Genomic DNA, 17,356 nt, shown 5'->3' on the forward strand with positions numbered 1-17,356 from the left:
TTTGTCTTGCAGGTTGGCTTTTTGATGGCCGTTTGTAGGGAGCCCTAAGTGCTGAGCAGACTAAGCCCCAAAACTCCCTCCCTCCATATCATAGGAGCTGCTCCTCATCTATCTCTTTTGTCCTTTGGAGCTTGAATGAAAGATTCTATTGAAAAGGAAGCCTGTTCCTTAAGCAAACAAACAAAACAAAAAACTCTACTGACCACAAGATCAAACCCTAATTCCTTTTCATGGCATGGAAGTCACCCCCGATGGACAGCCCCATCCTTTCCAGAGCCTCCTCTCCTACCATTTCTCCAATAACCTCAGCTCCAAGCCCTTATCAGGGTTCCCACGCCCCTTTTTGGAACTACCTTTCCCAGCTTATCTCCCCTACAAAGTTCTTTTACACAGTCTTGAAGACATGGCTCATTTGTTACTTCCTCACTGAACTTTCCTCAACTTCCCCAGATAATCATTCCCATCTTTGTGCTCCCACGGTTTTATGATCTTTCATCGTCGCCATCTCCTACCCTGCATTGTCATTTCATTTGTCTATTTTCCTAGCACCTTGTCTCATTGACCTCAGCACTGAGCACAGATTTCTTGACACATAATGGGCATTCTCCAGTTAATTAATGCTCTCATGTTGAGTAAAATCAAAGCTTTTCCCCATCGATTTTAGTAAGGCCTGTGTATGAGATCTGCTAAATTCAACACTTAAAAGCAAATAATCATATAAACAAAAAAATCCACTTACGATATACTAGAAAAAGAAAAGAACCTTTGAAGAGGGGAAAGAATATGGCAGTGATTTTGAACAAAACTAAGACTTACAGTTGATTAACCGAGTTCTGCAACGATCTGCATATTTGGAAACTCCTAGGAATTTGTAGGACCAGAGTAAGTTGGTTTCTGAGGATGAGATTAATATTTTCCCCTTCATTTTATGTACAGTTGAGCCTCACTAATTCAGACTGAAGGGTGAGACAACTGTTTGAATTAATGAAATTCTGTATCATAGGATGTTTTCAATGTAATTGCTTCTTTAACACTTTAGACTTAGTTTAATAAAAGCACAGGATCATTTTGAATGTACACCTTTATCATATGCAAATTAAAAAGAAAAGTTTAGTTTAGCATTTGTGTCATCAGTTCCACTACAAACATTATTTTTTAAAGATAGGTCAAAGGGAAACTTTGGCACTTGGTCAGATGACCACAACTCTGAGCTAGGTTCATATGAATAGCATTTCAACATCATGTTAGTTTTCAGCAAATATGCATTAATGCATAGTATTCCCAAGGCTGGAATGAAAAACTGGGCTAGGAAGAGACTGTTCTGTACTCCCTTCATGTTTCCAAATTATTTTCATGGTGAATTTAGCCAGTTTTCCATGGCTCACAAAACTCCAGGCTGGCTTGAGTTTCCTGCTTCCTTCTTTGGCAGTACTGCACCAAACCTTTTCAAGAGATATGTTCTTACTTAGAGGAAAGGAAATATCAGATCCAAGCCATTTTACATGCACCGGATGCCAAGCACCAAACAAAGCAGCTCAACTTTTCAAAGACTTGATATCATAACTGTAGCCACTTGAGTAAAGGCTTAGTCCTGGAATGGCCAAGTTAAATAAGTTAGAATCAGGGCTAAATTGATCTCCACATCTAGTCTTCATAAATCTACATGAAGAAGTTCTGAATCAAAGAAAAATAAATTAAAAGTGTGTAATACTGGTTCATGTCTGGCTGGTCTGTTTTGGTGTTGCTGTGAGGACTGTCTCTTCTCAGTGCATACTGAGTTTGTAGAGGTGGAACCAAGAAAATGCAGGATTCTAGAAGATAGCACCTCAGAAGGTCACCCACTTGGAATTCTTGCCTCTAAGTGAGGAGGAGGGAACAGGTCATAGACATCTCGAGAGCCATTGTGACATCAGGGTGGCTTTTCAGATCCCTGCCCCATCTGTCCCCGGAGGCTCATCTCAGGCACAAGGATACAGAATGGTAAAGTATCTGACATGTGTCATAGGTCCAACAGATCGGTGGGATTTCTAGCTTCAAGTAGAGGAAAGTTACTAAGATCTAGAAAGTGGGAGGGAGTTGTTTTGGGGATTTTTTAGCATCCGCAGTTAACTGGGTCTCTATAGTAAAAGCCTTTTGACTACAGCTGAGGACCTCTCATTGCACAACTAACTCCATGGGGCATCACACACACAACAAAATGTAAAAAGTGCCCCCTAGAGTTGTGCAATGCAGAATTCCTGCTCCACAGCCCCATCTATAACATATGACCTGCCCCCTTGGCTGCAGTTGACTAGACCAGGGATGAATGAATGTTGGCCATGTTGAGCTAAATCAGAGCAATCAAATTCGTTTAGGAATTTGGAATTTGAATAGAGACACTTCCAACAAATCTAGGCTGTTTCCTTATAAGAAGACAAAGTAAAATTTAGCTTTCTGGAACAGGGTGTGTATATGTTTCGGGTGGTAGTTGGGAAGTGGGGAACTTTCTATGTGAGGGTGCATATTCTGCAGAGAGCAAAGAATGAAGGCAATAATTAGAGAGAAGTACTAGCAAGAGATAGAGTAGGAGATCTACCAAGGCTCCTGACAAGTTCTCTGCTCCTGGCTACTGACCTCTCCTGGGGTTCACCTGCATTTCTGTTCTTGGGTTCTATGAGATATCTATATCCTCAAAACAAAAAGTGATACCAAAACTCACTTAAATTCATGGTGGTTACTATAACTGAAGAGTCCCAACAAAGACACTAAATAAAACAATCACTTATGATAGAATTAGGCCTTGTTTCTAGAAGAATCTGCACTCCTCTGTAACTGATGCTAGGCTCAGGAAGAACTATATGTAAACCAAGTCAGGCTTCATATTATCGAGCCCTCCTTAAGGAGCCTAAGAGCAGCCAGATTAACTGTATAATCCTGCTGTGGAGTTAATATTTCTTTCTGTGGTAAAGTTCTTTAAATTCAACCTGCATGCCACTTGCTGCAATTTCACCTTCTTACTGCTTCTCAACTAAGAGGATTTGGAGAGTAAATGACAACTAACCATTCTTGGAATAATAATTTTAAGAGTTAGACATAGAAATAGGCAGAAATTTCAAGCTAACTTGATTCAACCCTCTAATTTGACAAATGAGGAGTCTGAGACCACAGAGGCTTATATGATTTGCCCAAGGTCACGTGTGGAATGTGGCAGAGCAGGGACTAGAACCCAGATTACAAGCTGCTCCAGAGCCAAATTTCATCAGAGAGAAATGCTAAAGGTAAAGGCAATTGTTTTTCTCGTCGTTAATTTTAACTTCTTGGTCATATGATCTGGATAGTTTCAAACTCTGGGACACTTTCAAGAGGTAAAATTCCTTGGCAAATAACTGAATGGTTTCTCCATTTAATTATTGACTTCAAGAGTACATAGCGAAGTCATAGAGCTTTTAAGATCATCTTGACAATTTTGTACTTGTTAGAGAAAAGGAAATCTTCTGAATTTTGAGTTTCAATATCATTGAAGGAGTATGTAGTCAAGATATCAGTCAAGTTTCAGAAAAATGTGTGCCACTTGAAGTTAAAATTGTTCTAAACCAGGAGAAGAAGAAGGAGGAGGAGGAGAAGGGGAAGGAGGGGAAGGAGGGGAAGGAGAGGAAGGAGAGGAGGGAGAGGAGGGAGAGGAGGGAGAGGAAGAGGAGAAAGAGGAGGAAGAGGAAGAAGAGGGGGAAGAGGAAGAAGAAGGAGGGGGAAGAGGAAGAAGAAGGAGAAGAAGAAAAAGAAAGAAAGAAAGAAAGGAAAAAGAGAAGAAGAAAGAAGGAAAAAGCATACATACTTAACTACTTAACTGTGTGTTAATGCTGTGCTTGTGAGTCATGATGAAGTCAATTTTCAGTATGAGTTATGGGCGGAAATGGCTCTTATTATTACCATTTAATATGATGTAGGTTTCAGTAGAGTAATGAAACACAAATATGAGGTCATCTAATCCTGCTAAGTCTATAATGCTATTCTAACATTGCATTATTCAAAGAAAATGCCAAATCCTGGGTAGTCAAATATATTATTATTCTTTTGAAGAAATGTATTGAGTATTTGGAACTTTTGAATAATTAAAAATCCCCTTCCTTTCGAATCAACAAGGGTTATTATATTGAAGACTTTTTAAAAAATAAATAATTAATTTTTAATTTTTATTTTTTGATTCATAATGTTGTATTAGTTTCTGGTGTACAGCATAGTGATTCTGTTTTATATATATATTTATATATGTGTATATACTTTTTTATTACAGGGTACTACAGGGTACTACAAGCCATTTATGAAGCCCTTTTTAATCAAAGGAAAAGAACAAAAAAATTTTAACAATATTTAGAATACTACGTTCAGTATAAAATAGAGAAGAGACAGAATTGCTCAGAATTGCTGCTGTGGGATGTGTGTGTGTGTGTGTGTGTGTTAAGCTGGGCCCTCCATGCATGGTGCTTGGGATAGTTGATTGTGGCTCTGATCCAATAGTGAAAAGTAGAGTTTCTAACATGAACAGAAACAAAAAAACAAACAAAAAAGTAAAAAACCTTGCCTGTTACAGCACTGCCAAGAATTTACTGTGTGATCTCTAGATATCCACTTTCCCTCTCTGGTGCCCTCCAGGAAAGTTATGTAAGAAAACCTAAAGTCTCTACTAATTCTACAATTCTATGATTCTGGAATATATGTCCTGAAAACAAAAATGATCAGTCTTTAAGAAAAGCTATTTGGTAAACAGAAGGTGTTGCCCCCAGAAACAGCTGGAATATTGTACATGACATAGTGTACCATCTACTAGAATTGTATTACTCTCACTAGAATTTAGTCTTTAACCAGACTTCTGGTCCATTTGACCTTTACTTTCAAAATGGATAATAGGAAATGAATACAGGTCAAAATAACATAAAGCTTTCCCTTGAGTCTCTTTTCTCTATAAGAAACTCCTGGCAAAAAAATCCTAAGTGATGTACAGCAGTCGGTGTCCAGTGGGAGGCCCTCAAGCAGATGGCAGATGCGAGCCTCCCCTCTCTTCAGGATGGTGGCCCTGTGCAGCGTCATTGGTGCTTCTACCCAATTCAGCCAAGACACACTACTTGTAGCTCGGAGAACAAGCTTCACTCTCTGGGACCTCCATCCCTTCCATCTGCCCTTCCTTCCACCTCTCACCAACCGCCACCCCAGCCCTTCCCCTTCCCCTTCCCAGTCACACCACCACTAATCCTCCAGGTCTCAGCTTAGTCATCCTCATCTATTAGGAGCCTCCTCAGACCCTTCAAGCCCAGATTTGGAGCCCCTCATAGATTTGCCTGCACTAGACCTGGTATATCATCAGCTTTCACTGCACACAAACACAGTCACAGAATCTCAGTGGAATACACTAAAAAAGCACTTATTTGTCACTCATTTTTATGCAGGTTGGCTGGGACAGCCCTTGCTCCATGTCTCATTCTGAGGGGCAGTGGTTCACCAGGGCCTATTTTTCTCATGGTCATGCATAAACTCAAAAACTCAAGGCCAACCAAGCAAGCCCACTTCAAGCCTCTGTGTCCTATTGGCCAAAGCAAGGCACACGGCCAGGTCCAGAATCAAGGGCCAGGGATACGTATATTCCACTTATGAGGCCACAGAAAGGGTGAATATATAATCCTAATTCTACAGGGAAGTGAGGAATTGGAACCAACAATTCAACCTGCCCCGCCTATATTAATAGCACCTATTACAGTGTATTTTACCATTATCTGTGTGAAGTTCCCCTCTAGACTGTTACCTTCTTAAAATCAGAGACTATTTTTTTTTATCTTTGTATTTATAATATGGTGTATAATAGGCACTTGAAAACATCTGAGTGAATGAATGAATGGAGATAGGCAATACTACACCAGGCTCTTTCTCTAGTCCTTCATAATGCCCCTCCCGTGTGCCTACTGAATGCTCTTACTATGGTCACTAAAAGATCAAAATCAGTATGGATGAGATCTGGCTCCTGCTGGGGTGGACAGTGTGGGAAAAAGGACTCCCATCTTAAGTCACTCGACCTACTTTAGCCCGTGTCTTTGATCGCCACTGGCAGCCTCCCTAAAAGGAGTTCTCATTATGTCTACTTCAGTTGGGTCCCAAGGTCCCACAGAACTGTAGGCTGAAGTGGTGAGGCTCGAGAACATGTTTTTAAAAGTATTTCAGAATCCGATCTGCTGCTTGGCAATTTGATTTAGAGCAAACAGAGGAAATGGAACACATTTCTAAGCAAATACTTCCCTGATTACTTACACATGCAAATTCATGGACTAAGTTTAGATGTGCAATTAAGCATCTAGTTATTTTTGAGTCGACACTTATAGGCCAAATCAGATGCCCAAAGGAGGCACATGGTTGGTTTATTTCTGTGCATTTGCTTGCGTCCTAAATTCTGGGCTCACAGGTCTCAGTGACCCAGTTGTGGGCTTAAAAGAACAAGGTGGTTGAAGGGCATGCCAAGTTTTGTGATTTTAAAGGATACAGCTGCTCAGAGTGTTGCTTCTCTGGGCAGAGAAATGAATGGTGCAGATCCCCGTTTACAAAATAGGAAGTAAGGGCAGAGTAGGCACCATCCTCAGTACAGCTGTCACTCTGGTAAAGAACAATCAGTGCTCAGCTAGCCAAAGCCATTATTGGTTTCCCATGTGGCCATCAGTTTTTTACATACTTTCATGATCCGTATGAAAATGTTAATGCCGTACAATTCTGTGCCAAATGATGTGCTCAGATGCCAGTGTGAACACATGCAAAACAGATGAGCAGTTTGGGAAGTGTGTATTCATTGTTACTTTGCAAGCAAATGGCATCAGCCCCTCACCTCCTAGTCACAGTGACCAGTGGTTCAACTTTCTTTTTGCCTCTTCTATAAAATCATCATTTGCTTAAGAGTTTCTTCACAGAGCATCCACTTAATGCCACTTTCATTACAAGCAGGAATTTATGACTAGGGGCAAGGCTGGGGTCCAGCATGGGTCCCCCTGCAGGCACTGATTGGCCTACTTTGCCCTGATTTCCTGCAGCAACATTATGGAGAAAGATTTCCTTCAATAGACACTCAGAGAATGCCCTATGCTGTCTGCTCTGTTTCTACTCTCTCCCCGCCCCTTCTCCCACTTGTCTCCCTACTGTAAGCCTCCCATGGAGAATGGGTCTATTCCCTGTCCTCCGCTAACTAGAAAGAGAGTCTTCTGTTTTTAAGAGAGTGTGGAGCCCTTGATATATGTATGGGTAATTTTTAAAATATCATTCAGTAAGAATGAACCACGTATCAGATACCGTGCTTACAAACATTAATATATTTGCTCCTCAGGAACAACTCTAATGACTCTACAAGATAGATATTATTATGTCTGTTTCACAGATGAGGTGAAAAAACTTTTCCAGGTACCAATTAAACAGAGGAGCTGGGATTCAAACTCAGGCCTATCTGAATGCAAATTCCAGGCTGTTAACCAAATATTATGGGCTTCCTCTACTATCCCATGGACACCTAGAGAAGCCCTGCAAGACCCCAGTCCAATTCTGAATCAAAATAATACTCTTGTTAATAATGCCTTCCTTGCATGACATTTGATTTCTCCATTGTGAAATACCACTGCATCTGAAAAAGCAATGTACTCAGTGTGGCCAGGATATTTTTCTGAGTGTACATTTCACTGAATATCCAAGACTAAGATTGCAGAACCCTGTTTACTTCCACTTTCCTCTAAGGTAAAAACAGTATGAAAGCATTGAAATCTTATGTTCTCTTGTCTACTGCATTTTAAAGAGGCAAAAGCAAATAGTGTGAGAGTCTCAGATTGTTACCTTCACATGGTACAGTGTGTGCAGCTCAAAAACATCAACTGGTGTCTTAAAAAAGCCTTTAGAGAGTTATTCCTAGTGAGTTGAGAATGATATCACAAGCAGAAGAATAAATAATTTATAACTTTTCAAAACATGTCTTCGTTCAAACAAGAAGGTTCTGTGCTCAGTTTGCAACTGTTATCTCTTTGGATCCCTCACGGCCTCATTATCTAACATAAGGATTCCTCGGGGTTCCCAAGGTGGTGGAACAGTGGGTAGGAGGGGCTGGCTGTATCCCATGGGTGCCCAAGGAGGATTTGCCAAGAAAGGGATGATGGAGGCTGCTCTTCCTAAAGCCTCCAGAGTTGCTGAGAGCCTGTATCCTATGCCTGCCAGGTAAAGAATACACAATGTAACTCCAACACAACTGGAAAAGGGAGCTGAGAGATGGAGAGTTGGGGGCTAATGTCTAATCGAAATGGAAAAGAAGTGTTTGTGGCTAAAAGACGCCTTCAGACAACTTGGCAAGGATCACATTTCTCCCTTTTGTCAGAGTTCTGCTTTCTTTTTGTCTTCTAAATTCAGGAGTTTGGAACAGACCTGGGTGTTACTGTTCTTGGAACTCCCAGGAAAGGCTCTAACTCCAAAGACCTTTCACAGTTCTCACATCCACAACTCTTCTTGTTGAAGAGAAGCGGCTGAGACACTTCTTGGGTGAGTAGCTATACAGCCTGGGGCTTTTTGCTGCCTCCAATAAATGGGAAGGCTGTACCCTGCCACATAAAGATACGAGCAGCATGAGTATGATACACAGAGCTCTACTACTGAAAACAATGTAAAAAGTTAAATTAATTTCTGGAATGGACTGTAGTCCAAGTTGGCCATTGCACTGCTTCTGGGGTTTAAAAAATTTTTTTCCTTTATCCTTGTTACTTTAAGCTTATTTTTTAAGCACAAATGTTCTGTGCTTCTAAATTTTATGTGTCCAAGAGTTGGTGACTACAATGTAAATGAGATTAGCTTGAGACCCTCTGGGACAGTAAAATCAGGGATGCACCTATTGCCACTGCAGAACACCAAGGCTTCTTGGTCTCTTGGTTCCCTCACTTCATGCTTTCAGAAAAATTGTTTGCTCTGGGACACTGTCTGCTTCACATCAACAACATTTTCATCATGGGCATTACAAGCTGATAAAAGGAAGTGCTCAGGCTTGCCTCTTCCCCTGGCACTCACTGGAATTTCTATTCGCACCAAGGTGCTGGTGAAAAGCATCTCCGGAGAGTCCAAAGGGAGGATCGGCATGACCATCATCATGCTTATTTCTTAATCATATTCCTCTCTCATTAATTTCAAGCTTTTTCAGGAATATGCGTGAGAAGAAGGACACTGGGAAGAAAAAGACTTCTGTGGAATATTATTTCTCACTTATTTTCATTCTGAAAAATAAAATCCTGAACACTTTCCAGGCCTCATCTCATATTCTACTTGCATCATGAAGTCCTCACTAATATTTAAGTCAGAATTTATCTCTTTCTTCCCAGGGCTTCCCCAGCCTTTTGAGGGTATGTCACTCACTGCATTCATCACATTGGGTCTGATCTTTTAGTTTTTGAATTACAAATCTGTTTCTCTCAGACTGTAAACTCCTGGTTGGCAATAGATCCTGTTTGACTCTATGTATTGTGCATCTAGCGTGATGCCTTACCTGTAATAGGCTTTCAAGATGTTTGCTGAAGTATCATATATCAGAGATGCTCAAGTGCACTATTTCAGTGCTTCTGAAACTTTATCATGCATCAGAATCACTTTGGACGGCTTGTTAAACCCATCTTGTATGGGTCCCACCCCCAGAGGTCTGTGGTGAAGCTGGGAAACTTGCAGTCTCAACAAGTTCCCAGGTGATGCTAGTGATTTGGGTCCAGAGACCACTCTTTGGAGAGTGCTGAACTACTTTTTTCACATTTCAGTATCTCTGATATCAGCCTATGCCTTAAATTTGTTGACATGTCAGTTTAATTGACAATTTTTTTATCTCATAGCAGTTATAAAATAATGGTTTTACAATCGACAGTATCTTACATTAAATGAAATCTAAGTAAGATTCCTGTTTACAGATTTGAATCTGCATTATAAACCATAGCAATGAAATGTCTACAAAATGTAACTCTACTAGTTCTAGAGAATACATACGTAAGATTGCAGTGCTTAATCTTTATAATGGCAACAGAATAAGTCATTTTTAGGGCCTCATATGAGATTCATAGAATAACAAATTAGCTCAATCTGGCCAGGGATATCAAGAAATGAGAAGCAGGCATTTCCACATTCATTTTTGGTGACTGCTAAATCTCCTTCTCTAGGGTAAAACTTCCATGAGGTCAGAGTTTATATCTGGTTTTGCTCATCATTGTAGTCCTAGCTCTAGAAAACTTCCTGACACAGTGCTCAATAAATACTTTTCTTTTAAAAAAGCCAGAGTTTCTTACTTGCTGTAAATAAGATGAATTACGAGACATATCATGATTTACTGGTAGAATACTCACCAACAAATGCCAGTGCTTCTGACCAATTCTCTTCTGTGCAACCAAACAACAACAAAATAAATTATGAGCATTAACAACCAAGAAACCCATTAGATTGAAAATCTTCCAGGTAAGCAAGTATCCCAGGGTTACGGACCCAGACTCATTGTCCCAGCTGCCCTTCTTGCAGGAGTGGACCAGGTTTGCCATCTTTAGGAAATGCTGTTTGCTGGGAAGTGGTGGGAGCAGAGGGGGCAGAATGCCTTCTTTTATCAAAAAGAAGGCTCAAGCCTCGTCTGATCACTATTCCCATAATCTTACTGGATTTGGGCCTAAAGGAACTTTGGTATTTAAGGTATGAGTCAACAAGTCTCACCATTTTATCCCTTTCCTAAGTTCAGAACCAGCTGAGAAATAGATGTAAGAGTCAAATAGGAAATACCAAAACAGCAGCATCCCCAGTGATAATGCTGTCTGGAAGATGCAATTTAGGCACAAAACATGAGCTTGGTAAATGAGCCACTTTCTTGAATCAAGCAGGCTTACCCACTGTCAACAGCTACTGGGTCACAGGCAGCCCTGGACAACTGCCATCTCCACACACGGGCTACAGCCTGCCCTAACCTGCTTACTCTGTGGCCCAAAAAGCAAACAGCAGACTTTTTGCAGGAAGGCAGCTCTGAAACAAAAGAACACAGAAGCTGCAGTTTCATATGTGTCTCAATTCTTCTGTGCTCCAAATTGTAGGAGAGGAAAGGTTGTTTCTCTACCAGAGACTCTCCAGCATGGAAACACAAGGTGTAGGCAAGAAGTATTCTCCCCTAATGGAAATTATCTCTTCATACAGGTGCCTTAGAACTATACAACTGGCTGGTAGTGCCCAAATAATATTACCTTATTTCTGCAAAGCATTGTAAAAGCTGTTCAATTTTTAAATTATTCCAATAAATATTTCTTGAGTGTCTACTACTACAAGGCACGGTAGTCTTTCTTAGCATAGCCTGTGAGGTTATCCCAAAAGATGAGCCTATAGTCAAATCTTGAAAACCATCATCCAGCATCATGACAAGTTCTCCATTAACATTCACAGGGGGTGCTGTGATGGTGGACTGCATGCTGGGGGGGGACTTGAGGGGCTGCTGACACTGTCAGATCTGACGTAAGGGTGGGACAGCATAAAAGAAAAGGAAGAAGAAGAAGGGGGAGGGGGAGGAGAGGAAGAAAAGCTAATGAGAAAAAGAGGAAACCAAACAGACCAGGAAAGAAAACATCAGTAATTCCTGGCAGAACCTCAGCTCTCTTTGTGACTTGCAGTCTGTGACTCGCAGCCTGTGACGCTGAGATCAGCCTTTATTCAGGCTACTGCCATTTGCCCTACAATTACCTTGTTATAAGGGATCGCCAGTCCAGAGGAGGATTGGCTTTCCTGGTTTTGGTATTTGTCACTGAGGGAGGACTTTGGTTGTTGGTTTGAAAGGCGAAATCAAAGGCAAGATATGCGCCCCCCTCTCCCTGGCTCCCTTGCCACTGCTTTGCCACCCCTGCAGCTTGGTGTCTGTTTGTAGTCTGCAGGCTCCTCTCGCTCAGCAGTGGGCTTTTCAAGCTTTGCCCACAGCTTCAAGATTACACACACCTCTGCAGAGGACCCTGTGGTGACTGTGGTTCTGGAGTGAGTTGTAATCTTCTCTGTTGGAGGCAGCTCTATTATTAAAGTATCTACCACAGGGGAAGTTGCACTGCTTTGTAACAGGAAATGGGGGAACATTTGGGCAGAGGAGGTATAAAAGTCTAATGAGCACCACACCCTGACAGAGAAAAGCCTTGTTAAAGGAACTTTTTGTAAGGGCTTTACTGTTCATGTGGTTTTCCATCTCTGGGCAAGACACTGCTGCCGACAAAGGTTGTGCCAGGGCATCCTAAACCCAAACAGCTCTGTACATCATGACATGGAAGGACCTTGAAGTTGGGAATTTATGACAGTAATAGAAGGGGATAGTAGAAAATTCTTCAGCTTACACTGTGGAATGAGAACTATATATTAAGTAGTTAAAGCCAGGCATGACTTTTCAGAGCAAACTGTAAGTCATCAGTGGGTTCCTGGTATGTACCTCCAATTTCCTATCACTAAGATTGGTGATTTACAAAGGATTGTCTCCATGTTGGCCTCTTCTTGGGATATGTAAGTCCCACTCTCCCTCTTCTGAATCTCCCACAAATTTCTTTTCTCACATCAGTCTGATAACCTTTGCACCAGGGCCTTCATTACTATCTATAAAAAATTCTAATCTCAGCTTTTGGGCTGAGAATTGAGCTTTAGTCAAAGTTCACGGTATTGTTCAATCACAATGATGAGGAATTTTTATGCCTTCTCATATGCCCTGATAAATGCTTCTCTGATTTAGGGGGTGCAAAGGGCCGGCTTCCCATTTAGTGTATGTAGTCTGTCCTACAGCTTTCTCTCTTTGTCTGACTGAGTACTCCCCATTCCAGTCTGCTGCCTCTGGGCTCTGCTCTGATTTGATGAGAAGGATATCTTCCAGATGATGTCAAGACTGAGAAAATTTCCTCCATAGTGTAGGAACAAGAACAGCAGTACACTGCCTGGTACTTGAGTAGATATCCTTCCTGGCCATAGATACTCAGCAGGGCACTGGTAATTATTTTCTGTCCTCTGATCTGTGGACTATATGAACTTAAGACAAAATATGAAAGAAACAACTAAAGCATTTGAGTTGATTATTTGAAACTGTTAATAGAAATTATTAGAAATTACAGCTGACTGCAGGGGCTGAGCATGGGAGTGGAGCTTTAGAGAAAGTTCAGAGAAGCAGCCAAGGACAACTTCAGCTGTTAAAAAGTATGAGCCTGTCACTCCAGGTGGCTGGGATGTACTCCCAGTGTCCTATTTTAGAGGTGGGTTAGGCTTTAGGATGGAAAGATGCTGAAGGAAAACACTGGAGGTAAAGTAGATGGGAGGAAGGAAAGTATCCAACTTTGAGGGCAGATGTGTATCACAAAATGTTGTAATTATTGCTGGAGTGTGGAAAACAGTGTAATATCTCTGAAAATGTCAACTTGCAAATCCAAAAGTTCCGTGAAACCCAAGTAGGATAAATGCAGTGATAACCAAACCTTGGCATAACATAGTCCCATTGCTGAAAACCAAAGAGAAAGAGCAAATGTTAAAAGTAGCCAGAGTTAAAGGACATGTTACATTTATACTGTACAAAATGATACAAATGAAGGATGACTTCTCTGAGAAACAATGGTGGCTAGAGGAATATAGAACTGCAATTTTAAAATGTTGAAAGGACAAAACAAGAATTCTATTAAAATATCCTTCAGAATTAAGGTAAAATAAAAGACATTTTCAGAAAGACAAAAACTGAGAGGATTCATCTCTAGCAAATCTACATTACAAAAAATAATTTAAAAGAATAAAAAAGAACACAGAACAACAGACAGGATAAATACCTGGGTAAATACAAAAGAATCTTTTCCTTTTTTAATAGACCGATAGATGTAGATAGAGATAGATAGACAGACAGACAGACAGAAAACAGATATGTAGATACAGGTGTATATAGTCATACATATAGATACATATACATAATACTTAAAAGATTATTAATTGAAGCAAAACAACAATGTATGAGGAGTTTATAGCATATGTAGAAGTAAAATATAAGAAAACAACATTACAAAGGGTGAGAGTCATGTCTCACCAAAGGACATACAGTGTGTGATTCCATTTATATAAAATATCCAGAACAGTCAAATTGACAGAGACTACTAGAGAGTATATTAGTGGTTGCCAAGGACTGGGGAGGGAAAGGGGGTAACTGCTAATGGGGACAGGGCTTCTTTCTGGGATGGGAAATGTTCTGAAATTATATAGAGATGATAGTGGCACGATTAAACAATTTAGATGAAATAGAAAAGTAATTTGAAAAACACAACTTACCAAAATAGATACCAGAATATATAACTAACTATTCCTATATCAATCCAAATAACTGAATTCATTTTCAAAAAAATTTTTACAAAGAAAACTTGAGACCCAGGTGATTCTACTGATTAAATCTATCATGATTTAAGGAAGAAATAATACCAATTCAATATAAGCTCTTTTAAATACAGAGAAAGAGGGAATAATTCCCAACTCATTTTACAAAGCAAGCATAATCTCAGCACCAAATACTGACAAAGACACAGTAAAAGGAAACTACAACAATATTCCTCCTGAGATAGATTAAAAATTCTTAGCAAAATATTAGAAAAATTATCCAGTTATACATTTCAAAGTAAAATACATCATGACTAAATGAGGTTTTCAAGATTGCTATAACATTAGAAAATTATTCAATGAAATTAAAGAATAAAGGGAAAAAAGTATGTGATCATCTCAGTATATACATAAAAGTTTTTGACAAAAGTCAACACCCATTCATGATAAAAACTGTGAGAAAATTAGGAATAGAAGGAATTTTCTTAAACTGCTAACAGGAATCTCTAAAAATCTATACCCAATATAATACTTGATATTTCCTCCTAAGATCAGAAACAAGTCAAAAATGTCCACTCTCACCATTTTACTAGAGGTTCTAGCCAATGTAATAAAGCAACAAAAGAAATTAAAAGTATACAGATAGAAGGCATAAAGGAAGAAGTAAAACTGTCATTCTTTGCAGATGACATGATTATGTAGAAAATGCTATGGGATATAGGAACAACTAATGAGTGACTTCAGCAGGATAAATACACAAAAATCAATTCTATTTCTATATACTAGCAATAAACAATTAGAAAACAAAAATTTTTAAATGCCATTTACAAAAGTATGAAAAATATCAATACTTAGAAAAAATCTAATAAAAGATATACAAATCCTATACAATAAAAACTATAAAACATCATTATGATAAATTTAAGAAGACCAACCAAAATAGAGAGACATAGTATGTTTATGAATTGGAAGACTCAATGTTTTTAAGACATCCATTCTCCCCAGATATATTTATGGATTTAATATGATCCTCATCAAAATTCCAGCAGGCTTTTTTAGAGAAATTGAAAAGATGAGTCTAAAGCTTATGTGGAAATGCCAAAATAATTTTTAAAAAGAGTAAAGTTGGAAGATTTATAATACCTGGTTCCAAAACTGAAAATAATGCTACAGGAATTAAGACACTGTGGTGTTAAAATGCAGATAGGCAAATATCAAATAGAACAGAATCCAGAAATAGATCCACACACATAGAGTCAACTGATTTTTGACTAAAGCGACAACTTAATAAATAAAGGAAGATGTTAAAAAATGGTGCTGGAACAACTGGATAACCATGTGAAAAACAAAAATAAATTTGACTTCTATCTCACCCCATACAATAAGATCAGTCTGAGATGGATCACAGAGCAAAATATAACCTAAAACAACAAAGCTTCTAATAGAAAACATGAAATAATATCTTTGCAGTTTTGGAGTAGGCAAAAAATACTTGCACACAAAAAGCATTAACTATTAAAAATGATAATTGGCTTTCACCAAAATAAAAAATTTTGTGTATCAAAACACGCCACTAAGAAAATAAATAGGAAAGCCAGTACATATATTTTACAAAGGCTTTTATCCTGTATATATAAAGAACTCCTCCAAATCAATAACAAGACAAACAATCTAATTTTTTAAGATGGGCAAAAGATTGGAGCATCCATTTTGCAAAAAAAAGATATTTAAGTATGACCAACAAGCACATGAAATGTTTTAAACAGCACTAATCATCATGATATGCAAAATTCAATCACAATGAGGTATCATTTTACACTCATTAAAAGGTCTAAAATTTAAAGTATGACAATACCAAAAGTTGATGGGGATGTGGAAAAACTGGAACTCTCAAACACTGCTAGTAGGAATGGAAAACAGTACAATCACTTAGGAGAATCGTTTGTCAGTTTCTTAAAAAATTAACTTTTGCATCTGTCTTAATTCCACATGCAATATTTCTCAAAAGAAATGAAAACATATTCACAAAGAGATTTGTACAAGAATATTTAGAGGAGCCTGATTTATAATAGCCCCAAAATAGAAATAGACCAAATGTTCATCAACAGGAAAATAAATAAACACAGTGATATATTCATAAATTACAATAATAATAATCAGAAATAAAAGGAAAAAAGTACTTATGATGGAAAAACATGGATGAATCTTAAGACTTCCAGTTATGCTAAGGGAAAAAAGCTAACCAAAAAGGTATATGCTATATGATTCTATTTGTATGAAGTCTAAAAATTGGCAAAATTCATCTATGGTGAAAAAATACATGAATGGCAGTTATATCTTGTTTGGTGCATTCAATCATCATCATGTATTCAATTTTCAAAATCACTGAACAAAATATTTAATGCTTTTTGATGGATTATATGTAAATTATACCTCAATTTAAAAAAAAAACTACATCTGGTAGGTATCAACTACATAAATAGCTACATAGGGTGAAGTTCATTCATCCAACAAACATTATCAGTGCTAACCTCTGGGAATATCAGGCTTTATTAGACACCGTTCCAGCACTGAAGAATGCATGGATTTGGGAGAGGGGAATATAGCCACTGACTGTATATGGAAGCACAGAGGAGTGAGCAAGATATTACAGAATAGGATAATGGCCTCTTGTCTGACCATGGTGACTGAATCACTGCTTGAGAGGGTGAGATGTTGCCTTTTATTTTTAGCCTTTAGGACTTGGGCTGATATTTTAGCAAGTGTAAGGATTTCAAATAACAGTTCCCTAAAACTTAGGAACAAACTCCTTTTCGTAGTGGGAAAATAGAGAGACTTTCCATCTCGAGGATAAACAGAAAAGGGCTCTATACTTCCTGAGCAGTAGGTTTAGAGGGAAGCAGGTCTCTCGAGCCAGGGTCCCTATGCCACGCTGCAGAGCAGCCCACAAAACACCCTAGAGGATGTGGCTTGCTGGCCACACCCCTTGGGTCATGACAGCCCTGCCAAAGAATGTAGGGCC

At 39.0% G+C, this 17,356-nt stretch overlaps 2 long non-coding RNA genes across 3 annotated transcripts in view; one reads left to right on the forward strand and one right to left on the reverse strand.

Annotated features, from left to right (window-relative positions):
* The window catches only part of LOC116283508 (uncharacterized), a 276,884-nt gene that overhangs the window by 115,322 nt on the left and 144,206 nt on the right, over nucleotides 1–17,356 (reverse strand). The window lies entirely within an intron of this gene.
* On the forward strand, nucleotides 1,898–9,267 carry LOC140685888 (uncharacterized). 2 transcript variants are annotated; one of them, XR_012059338.1, is made up of 4 exons: nucleotides 1,903–1,980; nucleotides 3,170–3,257; nucleotides 8,392–8,520; nucleotides 9,161–9,267. It is a non-coding gene; the product is annotated as an uncharacterized lncRNA (long non-coding RNA). The 2 variants fall into 2 exon arrangements; XR_012059336.1 differs by lacking the exon at nucleotides 3,170–3,257 and having other exon boundaries at nucleotides 1,898–1,980.

This window comes from Vicugna pacos, chromosome 15 (assembly GCF_048564905.1).
Source record: "Vicugna pacos chromosome 15, VicPac4, whole genome shotgun sequence".
NCBI classification, from domain to species: Eukaryota; Metazoa; Chordata; class Mammalia; order Artiodactyla; family Camelidae; genus Vicugna; species Vicugna pacos.